General features: G+C 39.5%; 1 protein-coding gene across 4 annotated transcripts in view; it reads left to right on the top strand.

Annotated features, from left to right (window-relative positions):
* The first annotated feature begins 1,211 nt into the window (after positions 1–1,211).
* esrrga (estrogen-related receptor gamma a) overlaps positions 1,212–11,965 on the top strand; it is a 145,244-nt gene continuing 134,490 nt past the window's right edge. For 3 of the 4 annotated variants that reach the window (XM_056373859.1, XM_056373848.1, XM_056373839.1), the window contains exons 1-2: positions 1,212–1,492; positions 4,704–4,756. The gene's annotated coding sequence lies outside the window, so the exon portion shown is untranslated. Of the gene's footprint in view, positions 1,493–4,523; positions 4,591–4,703; positions 4,757–11,965 lie in introns of those variants that run through there. The other variant, XM_056373872.1, reaches the window with a different exon arrangement.

Below are 11,965 nucleotides of genomic sequence, written 5' to 3'. Positions count from 1 at the left end.
AGTCAGAAATACCAGTAAGATTTCCTGTTATGATTTTTTGGGAAACAGAATGAACAACATGATTGTGACTGTTACAAGCCAATTTTTTTTTTTTTTTTTAAATAATTAATGGTCACAACACAACCAATTTCTCTTTTTTTAAAGATCAACGTTTGTTTTCATCAACTATTTAGCAAATACTGCCAAGCAACATTATACCTTAATTATACCATAGACTCAATAAACACTTGAAGTAGTATTCTCAGCAAAAGAATAAAAAAAAAAAAACATGGAAAGTTCTACTTTCCAAAATAGTGTTACTGAGTTGCTGCTGTTGTCGTCAGTGATTAACACTTTGCTCTGCATTGGTCCATGTGTTGATGCAACACTATTAAAACTCATGTCACTCATTTTACGGGCCACTGGATTTGACTGAGCTACAACTTGTTTGTCCTCTCCTCTCCTCTCCTCTCCTCTCCTCTCCTCTCTTAAACATAGTTGTTGCTCTTAAACTGCTGAATTGCTAACACTGTCAGAAAAGCTGCTAGCAAATATTGTTGGGAAACTGGACCCCCCTCCTCCATAAATAGATGTTTGTTTCTGCTCTCTGTGTTTGTTTGTGTTACCTCTTTCTGGATTGTGCCTGTAGGGACCATTTTTCAGAAAAGACAGCAAGGCTTTGGGGAATACTTAGACTTCCTCTTTTCCACCCTCTCCTCCACTTCTCCTCTCTTGTTGAGATACTTCTCTTCTCTTCTCTTCTCTTCTCTTCTCTTCTCTCTCTTACATCCATGTTGTTTTTGACTGTCTTATATCTTCTGATTTTTCAGTACAGAATATATTTTACATTGTATATTTTGCTCAGACTGAAACCCCACATATGTTTTCCAACATTTTCCAATTGTTATATATAATCAGTCTCATGTTTTGTCTTTTCCCTAGTATGACAGCTTTCTACCCATGTCTTCTATATTTTTTGGTTTCTGTCCATCTGTCTCTTCTTGGCCAGGATAAAGCATGTGATGCATCTATAGTTTCTGCTGCTGCTGCTTTACAGAAAAGCTGTTAGTTTTTCCTGCAGTAGGGCTCTGGCTGACTGTCTGCAGATCACTGGTGTCCTGGAGTGGCACATTAGTTTGGTCAGTTCGCCCAGCACTCCTTCCTCTCCTCTTTCTCCCTCCCTTCCTCTTTCTCTCGCTTCCTCATTCTCATACTACCCAGCACTTGAAAAAAGAGAGAAGCCCTGCTTCATGGCTTAGAGAATGAGCTCTGCCTCTCAGCTGCAGACCGAGAGAAGGGGGGAGAGAGGGAGAAGGAAGGAATAAAGAGAAGAGGAGAAAGGCAGCGACACACTTGCATCTGTTGTGGCAGCGTCCTGCAACCGAGAAGCAAATGAGAGAGTGAGAGAGAGGCAGAGAGAGCATGTCAGAGTGAAAGAGAGAAAGAGAGGAGATGTCAGGCAGCCGTGTCCTTGAGAACTGCACCACAACTCTTTGAAGAGAGCCGGGAGACGGTGTGAGTAACGTGCATCTCAGCGGGACACGTGTGTTTTCTTTGTGTGTGTGTCTGTGTGTGTCTGTGTTTTGCATGATTTTACATGTACAGTAATGTTGATTGTTTGTTTGTTTTTTTGTTTGTTTTGTTTGTTTGTGTGCGTGTGTGCATGTGTGTGTGTGTCTGTGTGTGTGTAACCTGCTGCTCACATGCTGACCTGCCAAGTTCACAGTGAAGGGGGTTTGGCTGCTGATCTTCTCTGCTATTGTCTGCCTGCCTAAGTGTTGCTGACAGGGGATTATGGCAAATACAAAACGCCGTATGGACCAAAGAAACACAGTGCCAAACTTCATAGACACACACGCATGCATGCATGAAGCTCCATGTTGAGAGCCCTGTTTGACTGCACCCATATGTATATGTGTGTATTTGTTTGTGCTATGATAGCATGCATTCATATCTGGTCTATTTTCATCATGAAATCTGCAACATTAAAGGTTTGAACTGTTCTTTTTAAGGGGCAATAGTAAAATAAATGAATACTTTTGAATATACAATCTGTCTGAGATTCAGTAGCACCAAAACCACCTGTAACTATACCCTCCTAGGACCTGGTGTCCACATATGTGGACCTCACATTTGGGGTTCTCTAGACCACAATACTAACTTTTTCTCAACAAGGGCTTGGTGACCACATATGAGGATATTATACTGCCACTCAGTAATCGAAATTTAAAACTAATGTCCTCATATGTGGACATCATTTTTCTCAGGTCCCAATCAGCCTAAATAGCAAAGAGAAATTAAAAATGCACGCCATGCAAGAGTTCGGGTCTTAGGAGGATACAGAAAAAGTCCATGGTAAGTCAACATTAAAATCTGTACTGTAATTAAGGCCAAATACAACATAAATCTACACTATTGTATTAGTATTGTTTTGAGTATGAAAGAAAGGTGAAAGGCAATAAGACTTTATAAACTGATAAGAAGCCTGATTATTAACTGATTATCCAACCCCAGTATCCTCCAGGTTTAAAGACTAATAAATACTTTGGAAAATACTGGCTACCTGCCAAACTTATTTGAATTCATCTACTGTACTTGAAGTGGGCTTGTGGTTTGGGGGATGTATGTTCAAACCCTGTGAGGTCTCGGGATCAGAGCCAAATGGTGTGACCCATTGAACTATTTGTAACTAATCATAGGCCACAAGCCACACAGCATGCCGTGGAGCCCAGTTGGGTTACACTCATCAAAATATAATGAGAGTCAACATGTCACTCATGTTTCCAAAGGCATTCTCAAGATGAATGTCATTACTAAAGACATGTTTCATTTTAATATATTGCCAAACACTTCAGACATTATGAGGTTGGCAGGCAGGTATAATGCTCCCTCCTCTCACATTTACTGTGAAGCGCAACCAGTGGAAATGCATTGAATACTCCAGGTAGGATACCATCACACCCTAATCTAAAAATGCCCTGGTTGCATCATGTCTTATGAAGCAACGTGGATATCACATGTCCAGTATCGCCTACTGTGTTTGATCATTTGTAGGGAGACAAGTGTGACAGAGATCATACTCTCTGTGATATATTTAGATATTACATTATAGCATAGTAAGTGCATAGATAGCATACCAAAGAATGTATATAATTTCTTTCTTGCAGGATCAGTTATTAAAGACATATCACAGGATTCATTCTTTCCAATCAACATCAGTGTTGTATCGTAAATAATGTAGATTATTTTAACTCCTTTTACCTTTAAAGGAAACCCTTGTAAGACTATATATACAGTATATTACTGTCAAATGAAAGGCAATAACCATTAATATTAAATTTGACAGACCTTATGAGCTGCTGTCTGTCAGCATGAATTATTAATTTAATACCATTTTTTTTCTTTATGTTATTAGAGTTTCATTCACAAGTTTAATATGACAGCAAGTATATACCACACACAGCAAAAGTAATATTAAACCCCCCATAAATTGATTATCCATTATCCATATATACATGTATTTCTACATGAACTTAATTATTTACTTTAAAACATATTATCATAAGGAAAATGGCCTTAATTATTCTACAGTAATGTGTTTGAATATCTGGTCTTCAGGCATTTATTTGAACCACTAAACTGAGAGTCTGAGTGGTAACAATTTGTTTATTCTCGATGCCTGTTCCTCATTTCTTAAACAATGGGACTGTGGCACAGTAGGTTTCTTTAATTAAGAATCTCTAGTTATATTGTAGGGTACACTTGAAACAAACCGTTTCACAAAAGTATTTTGAAATTTAACTTTGACAAACTTCTTCTATGGCAAAATACAAGCAAACAAAATGAAAAGGGAACTTAGGTTTATGAAATTGCAATCCAAAGCCTCTAACACTCTTTATATTAGTCTTCACAGGTACCTGGCTGCAATTTAAGCTAGACTACTATAAGTAGGTTAGTGGCCTGAAATTCATTCCACAAACGTATATGTTTAGTGAATGACAAACCTTAGAAAATATATCTTACATTAAATGAATGTATGATTTGTGTGTATTATTGCACAGTATGTTATAGAACAGTACATGGTATACATGTGTTTTTTCAGCATGCTTCTTATCATAACTAATGTGCTCTTAGCATCAATGAAGTGAGAGGAGTAACAGACAGAGTGAATGTTGTCCACAGTATATATTTAGACTTTAGAAACTGTCCCCAGGGTGAGCATGTAAGTGTGCAATATGTAGTGAGATTGTGAGTGTGTGAGCATGGTGTGCACATGTCTGTGTCTGTGTGTGCATGCAGTGTGTTTGTGTGTGCCACAGTGTGTTTTAGGCAGCTCCAGCCAACCAATTGAGGTCAGCCGCTCAATAATTAAAGCGTGTCACTGGTTAGTGCACGAGCTGGGTCGGCCAATCAGAGAGACTGATGTCAGATCAGAGTGACAGAAAGTCAGAGTGACTGTTAAAGGAAAGAGAGAATGGGCAGATAAGGAGAGACAGAGCCTGGGACTCAGAGTAAGAGAGATGCAAAGTTTAAGGATTGAGAACGTGATATTTGACGTTCATATCAGTATTCTTAAAAGGTGTTCAGATCTACACTTGTGAAATGTTGCTGGTCAGTCTTGTACTGTGTCCTGCCATGTGTGTCCCATTCTTTTAACTTGTTGCAGTATAAATCTGTCAAAAGAGTTTACCAGCAACAATAATTTTCATTTTACCCTATTACAGTATCTGAGGACTGAGCACACCTTACAGCAGTTACCTGAGTAGAAGAATATCAGGTAAGAGGAGCAGTGCTATCAACTCATGGCTGACTTTCTGGTTAAATGACCAATACAGAAATGACTTGCAATAAATTAAAGTAATTAAATTAGTTTATAAGCTTGTAGTAGGAATGAATAATGATTATTAATAATGATCAAAATAGTCTTTGTTTCTTTTTGTTAAGTTTTAATATGTCAGAGATCTAACAGTGCCTTGAAATCCTGCTATTCTCAAATTTGATACAAATGTAGTATAATATGATATTTTGATGTTGACAAAAGGACTTGGTAAGGATGAATTTTGTGTGTTACATGATAGGATTTTAAAACTTAAAATGGGGTTGTCATTTGTTATTATTTAATAAATAATCTCTTAGTGGTATTTTTTATAAGTTCTGGTAACTATGTTTAGCATGAGGTCAAGCACTGGCACAGTGGTTTGCACCTGACTCTTGTAGTCACCTGTAAGAAAGTCCTGGGTTTGAACTAGGCAAAGACTGGGGTCTTCCTTTGTGGAGTTTATATGTTCTGTCTGTGTTTGCATCAGTTTCCTCTGAGACATGTAACACTCCTGCCACTGACTTCAGATATGGATTTGGTCTCTGGGCAGTGCATCATGATCACTGCCAACTGCTCCTAAATATGTAACATGGATCCAGTGCAGAACATGAATTTCCTCAGAGGGATTACTGATTTGTTACTTAATCTTTTTTTTTAATTTTTTAATTTTTTATTTTTTTATGATGACCACTGTGTTGGGGTTAGAGACGCCAGAGAATGACCAGTGGCTCAATTTGATATCGTACAGCTTTTTTGGGTCGACACTCCAAGGCTAACCAGTGCTGATTCTGCAGCCAATGGTGGTGCAGGTTTGGGAAGTAGTCCACAAACTCACAGCGGTTCCCACCAGCAATAATATCTGCTGCCAGTGGGAAGCCATTGACACATCTTAATTAATGTCATGTTGCTACCTGTTTGTTTGGTGGTGTAACTATTTGTGGCTCAGCCCCGGTAGCTGAGTCTTTACACTGACGTAGTGTGAGCTGCGAGCTTTACCAGTTTTGTTTGCTGTGTCACACATCTCAGTGTTGTGTACTCTGTGTAGAGAATTACAGGTTTTAAAATTGTTTCTCTAAGTCTGAGGTTACTTTATTTACTATATTGGTAATCAGATTACTGTATATCATTACCCTCGAACCTTAGATATTGTGTGGCGATTGCAATCTGATTATAGACTCAGGCCTGATGTGAGTTTTTATTTAACTGGAAGCCTTTCGGAGTGATGTGAGTTCCTATTAATACTCTATGCAGCGGTTGCTGCCTGCCAGCCTGCTTGTACACACACACACACACACACACACACACACACACACACACACACACACACACACACACACACACACACACACACGCACACAAACACACAAACACAGAGGGATTGGTAACCAGAGACCTCAGGCTTCTCAAACACTACAGACTGCAGTCCACTTCAGGAACTGATGATGTCATGAGGGACAGCATGTTATTAGTGACATCACTGCAAACAGGAAATGAATTAACGGGGGAAAATACCATCATACCATACCACATAAAAATACCTTTCTTTCTTTCGTTCTTTCTTTCTTTCTGTAACCTTCGTGTTTTTATTAGTCCTGTACTCTGCTATACCGGGAGAAACTGAAAACATATCAGAGTAGAGTTATTCTTAAAAAGGATAGAGTCATTGCTGCTTTCAGGCTTTGGGTTTACAGTGCTTGCTACTGATGATGAGGTAAACTGAAACAATGTCTCTGTCCTTTTTTTAAATTAATTTACTATGCAGTATCTGCGTCTAACATGAAAGACTTTCTTTTCCCCGTCTTCCTTCCATTCATTAACATAATTTCAGGTCACTGTGGTTGTCCAATGTCCACTTCCTCATCCTCAGTTTCTTCTTCCTCTCATCCCTTTGTTTCAAGTGGTTGAGTCTGTCCACTGGTGTCTCTGTTCTCTCTAAGCCTTCTGTATTTACTGCTAATCATTTTTATGCTTCTCCCAGCCAGAAGCCCCAGTGAGATCCTGTAGATTTAGCCAGAGGTTGATCTCATGATTAGTATTCAGCTGTCAGAATACGTCAGTCAACTTTTGGAGGCCCCTCACATTCCTCATCCTCCCTCCATCGTTTCCCCATTAAAACATTAATGTATATCTCTGCATTGTAGTGTGTGAGTGTGTGTGTGTGTGTGTGTGTGTGTGTGTGTGTGTGTGTGTGTCACATCAGGATGTATGTAGCTGCACGGTCCTGAAGAGAAAGCCCTGTGTGCATTAATGTAGATACATATCCACCCTCCTCCTGATTTCCCAGGAAGTCGTCCTCCATCATCTTAAATGACATGAAAAGAGCCGGAGACAGATATATGCATGAATTAATTGGCTTGAATAGGAGTATTTAGAAGCTTAATCCATGGGGATTAACGCAAGCAGTCCTCTCCGGATTTAAGCTTCTGTGCTTTTTCAGCAGAGGATTGTTTCATTTCACTCCATCCTCCTCCTCCTACTCACATGCCACCTTTAGTTCTTAGTCAGTGAGCTTCTAAAAAGCTGTCAAGTGTAGGATTAGGAACATAGAATACCACTAGATAGCTAATTGCCCTAATAACCTCTAAAAAATATAATGATGATTTTTATTGTGACGTATTGTTTTAACTCCAACTGTTTTTTGTTGGGTCTTTCTGCTTTCTACACACAAAGATACCACTGTTATTACAGGATTATTGCAACCACTATGTAGATAATAGTCTATAATCTTAAAGAATAGTGACATATCGCAATGATCTGTGTAGTATTGTGTTTGTCTAGTGCCCCTGTTTACACCGTTACACCGTATTTACTACTGAGCTTTTTGTAAACTGTCAAATTGAGAATACCTTGGGGTATGTTCAAAACATGTACGATGTATTGTTGGAGTGCAAAAGTGTTTAAATAGCTGTTCATTCAGAGATGGGAGATGTGATCATTATTCAAGTGGGGATATCAATGCACCGTTTTTTGACAATCTTTGACTTCTTACACATCAAAAATAACATTCAGCTCCATACAGTTGGCCAATCACTGCATAGTGTGTCAGATTTCTGGTCAAAAAGTTACAAAAAATGTCCAATGCAACCCCCAGTTTCAACGTGAGAGAGATCTGGTGAAAGGGGCTTTCAGACGCTGTAGGTCAAACATTCTATGTGTTTTGTTACATAGGGTAAATAGCGATGTATTCTAAGGAACAGAAACATATTTTTTCTGTACTTTCCTCCCCTCATTTCCCTCTTGTCCTTCTCCTTCCATCCTCACCCTCCCCTTTTCTCCTCACCTGTGTCTCTCACCACCCACTTCTTCTCTTCTCCCCTCTTCCATTTTCATCTTTTTCCAATATAGTGCTCCTCTATCCTCTTTTTGTCTTTCTCCTTCCGCCCCTTCCCTCCTTTATTTATGGGCTTTGCACTGCAAGTCTATGAGATACTGAGCAGATCAATGCCTATAGATTGGCTCATTGGAAGCCATTAGTTATGGGTTTTTATAAAGCTAGTCATTATTGTGCTTAATCTTGCAGAAAATTAAATTTAGAGTTGTGTACAGTGTTTTGGTTAAAAGTTGTTGATTTTTTTCCCCTCTCACTCACTTACCAGCTGCTATTTTTCTCGCCGTTTTTGCATTTATTACTGTGTGTATGTGTGTGCGTCAGCATGTGTGTGCGTCACACACACAAACACACACACACACACACACGCAGAGGTGCATTAGTGTCACTGTTAATAAGCCATCATGCATCCTGGTCATGCCAAAAAACCCTTCAAGAAAACTGCCCATACAACAACATGGCTTGGCCACAGTACTGCACACGTACTGCAGTTTTTTTTTTCTCAGTGTTGGCAAATTTCTCTATTGTCAGAGCCTCTGTATTCAATGGCTTCAATAACTTAAAAGTGATGGTGGGTTTTTTTTTCCCCTGCCACTTTGCTTTTGTTTTTCAAAGAGCGTTGTGGCTCCGTCCTGGTCCAGTTTTAATTTTCAGAATTGGTCATGAACTCTTGGAGACCACACTCCCTCTTTCCCCCACTGTTTTTTTTCCCTCTGCCCTTCCAGATTTTCCCCACCCTATTACTTTTTTCCCTCAACATTTTTTACCTCATCTACCAATTGCACATCACCAGCAGCCCCCAACCCAAGACCACAGATGTGAATATATGTTTAAATTACATCTGGGACAGTGTACTGCATTGATTGTGCATTGTCCTGCCAAATAAACTGATGAAATAAAAGTAAATGTATTTTTTTAACCCTATCTTTTCTTTTGCTTTTGGTCTCTGCTTGTCACTATATTTTCCTCAGCCTTCTCCTTCCCTCTCTCTTCTTCTTCCCTTATTTCATCTCTTACATCACTAATCCCATTCTTTTAACCCTGTCCTTCATTTTTCCCATCACTCTGTCCCTCAGTGATTCCCTCCTTGTATCTCTGTGCTCCAGTTCTCCCACCCCTCTCTTTTAGTCTCTTTAACCCCGCTACCTTCTCTCCCACCTGCCTCCTGGTCCCTCTCATTCTTCTCTCAGTCCTCTCCCTTATTTTCTGCCCTTTCCTTTCCTTCCTGCCTCCCCTCTTGTCACTGTCTTCCTCATCCCTAGTCCTCTTGTCTCCCCATCCCGAATCCCTCTTTGCCCCTCACACCCACATCCTCTCTAACTAAACAATAGATGCCTTGAGCTCTGAAAGATCACTTCCCATCCCACCACAACACCATCAACACCACCCACCCTCCTCCTCTCCCACCCCATGATGATATGCAGAGTAGGGCAGCAGCCTTCTTTTGTTTAGCTTAGCGCAAATGAAAATTGCTAATCAATTTTTACCCCCTCTTATTTCATGGCGTGTAGTTCCTGCCCCTCCCCTGCCAGCTGTCATTGTGTGGTTGTGGTGCAGGGCTGAAAGCTTCATTAGCAGGAGGACAGCATGTTTTGCCCCTCAGCGCTGTATTCATGGAATTACTAAAGATAGATAGGACATTGCCTGGTGTTACTCATAGAATTAACACAAATAGATTCTTCCTTCTGCATCACGATCATCTCTTTGGCCGAAAGAATAGCACATAATTTTGATCATGTTTTCGTAATTATAACCAGTAATTTCTGGGGCACTGCTGTTTATTAATGCCGTCCCAAGGCAAATCTATAGCACTTTTTGAGTTTTTTGCACGCTAACCTTGTCCATTTTAGAGTTACGTTATTGAAAGCAACCAGAACTGAATCACAACCGCGCAAGAATGCTCACTTAGAGAATAGAACCATTTATCTATTTGCATTCTGTGGCTCTATTAGGTACTATCATTATTTTTTTTGTAAATCATCAGTCTTAAATATTAATTTTGTTTGTTACAGCAGTTAATGATTAACTTAATATACATACTTACATCGGATCTTAACTCAACTATCAACGCTATTTAAAATTATTAGCATTTTAACTTAGTATTAGCAGCCAAGTATTTCTTAAGGTTTTGTTCACTTCTACTTTCTTTTAGATTGTAATTCCCTCTCTCCCTTTTAATTCTATTTCTTGCTCCCTCTTTCCACTCTGCACTAGCTATGTGAATATTCTTATTCTAGAGTACTGAAATATGCATAACTATCTAGAAAATTAAAGCATTTCTGTTGTCCAGTAAAAGTAGAGCCTTGCCAAGTAGAAACTGCTGGGGTGTATATCTTTGCCATAGACAAGCTATGCAGCCACACAGGTGACACATCCAGTTATGTAATGGTAATGGGCCTCCACTGCAGTTTATTTTACTTTATTTTTCCCCAGATGGTGCTTGGCACAATCTACAGAGTTAGTCAAAACTGACCTTGTTTTCCTAAAGGGATATATAAATCCCTGTAGGGCAAGTGGACCTACGCGACCATAGCCAAGAGTAGCAAAACTTAATGTCTGGGGCACTCTTAGGAAGAAAATGAGCATAACATGGCTTTTACCAACTCCCCTTGCATGCCACACACACACACACACACACACACACACATACACACACGCACATGCACACGCACACGCACACACACAGGCCAGCCAAGCTACAGCAGGAACGCAGGAAATTTGCCTATTTGATACTGGTTAGGTGTTAATATATTGCCAGAAGTGAGATAATGCTCTCACATATATATCTGCTACACCAAAGTAATTTTTTAAAGAAAATGTTTGATGATAAACATAGTTTTAAAAGTCTGATGGAAAAAGCAAGCATCTCATATGGTTAATCAGCCAATTTTTGCAGACATCACCACCTCAAACTCTTTCTATGATCTTTGTGTACATGACACAACACATATGTTTTAATATTGACCTAACATACATGACAAAGAGGCTGCAAGTTTTTGTTCAAAAGGAACATTATTTTGTCTTTGTGAAGCTTTGGCTCTTGTGAAGATGATTAGTATTCTCCACTCCATTACCAAATTGTCAGCATCATGGCGGGGAGAAACAGCAGAGAAAAATAGAGTTAGGTCCATCCATGTGTTAATGTCCCAGTTGATGATGTTACTGGATGTACACTTTTCCTGAATGATAATCAAGAACTGGTTTGCATGTAAATACACTCATTATCATCATTATCATATTTAAAGGGAGCCATGACAAAGAATGGTGCTTGTTGCTCCAGTTGTGACTGAGCACTTCCAGCAGAGCTGACGTTTGCCTCCTCAGCATTAGGCTTAGTAAGCCAGATGTAGCTAAATGCAGGCGTAAAGTGCACAGGTTAGAGGTCTCAGGATGGCTAGAAGTTAGGAGGGGGGGGGGGCTGTTTGTACTCTACTGTGTCACAGTTGATTTTGATGACACAGACTACCAGACCACCAACCATTTGATGAAAACAGAAATGGTAGTTCTACAAACTACCCGCATGCTCTGAGGTGTATGTGTTTGTGTGTGTGTACAGTATGCCCTAGTTTTAGCTGTTTGATAATCTCAGGTTCTTCTGTGATTTGCCACCAAAATATTTCTCACCATCAGGGCGAAACTCAACTCAACTTTAACATTTAACTCCAGAACATTCCCTCACCTAAATATCATCAGCACCAAAAAATATTAAAAGATGTTTTTGTCCTTGTAAATTTGCTTATTACTCTTACAGGTTATCAGAACATTTTACATTCAAATGCAAGTACTGAGTTTTGGGGACAACTCTAAGCAGAGCTTTACAATGCCAAACAACCAGACAG

The sequence above is a fragment of the Seriola aureovittata genome, chromosome 1, assembly GCF_021018895.1.
Source record: "Seriola aureovittata isolate HTS-2021-v1 ecotype China chromosome 1, ASM2101889v1, whole genome shotgun sequence".
Taxonomy (NCBI): domain Eukaryota; kingdom Metazoa; phylum Chordata; class Actinopteri; order Carangiformes; family Carangidae; genus Seriola; species Seriola aureovittata.
This window is presented reverse-complemented; position numbering and strand designations above follow the sequence as displayed.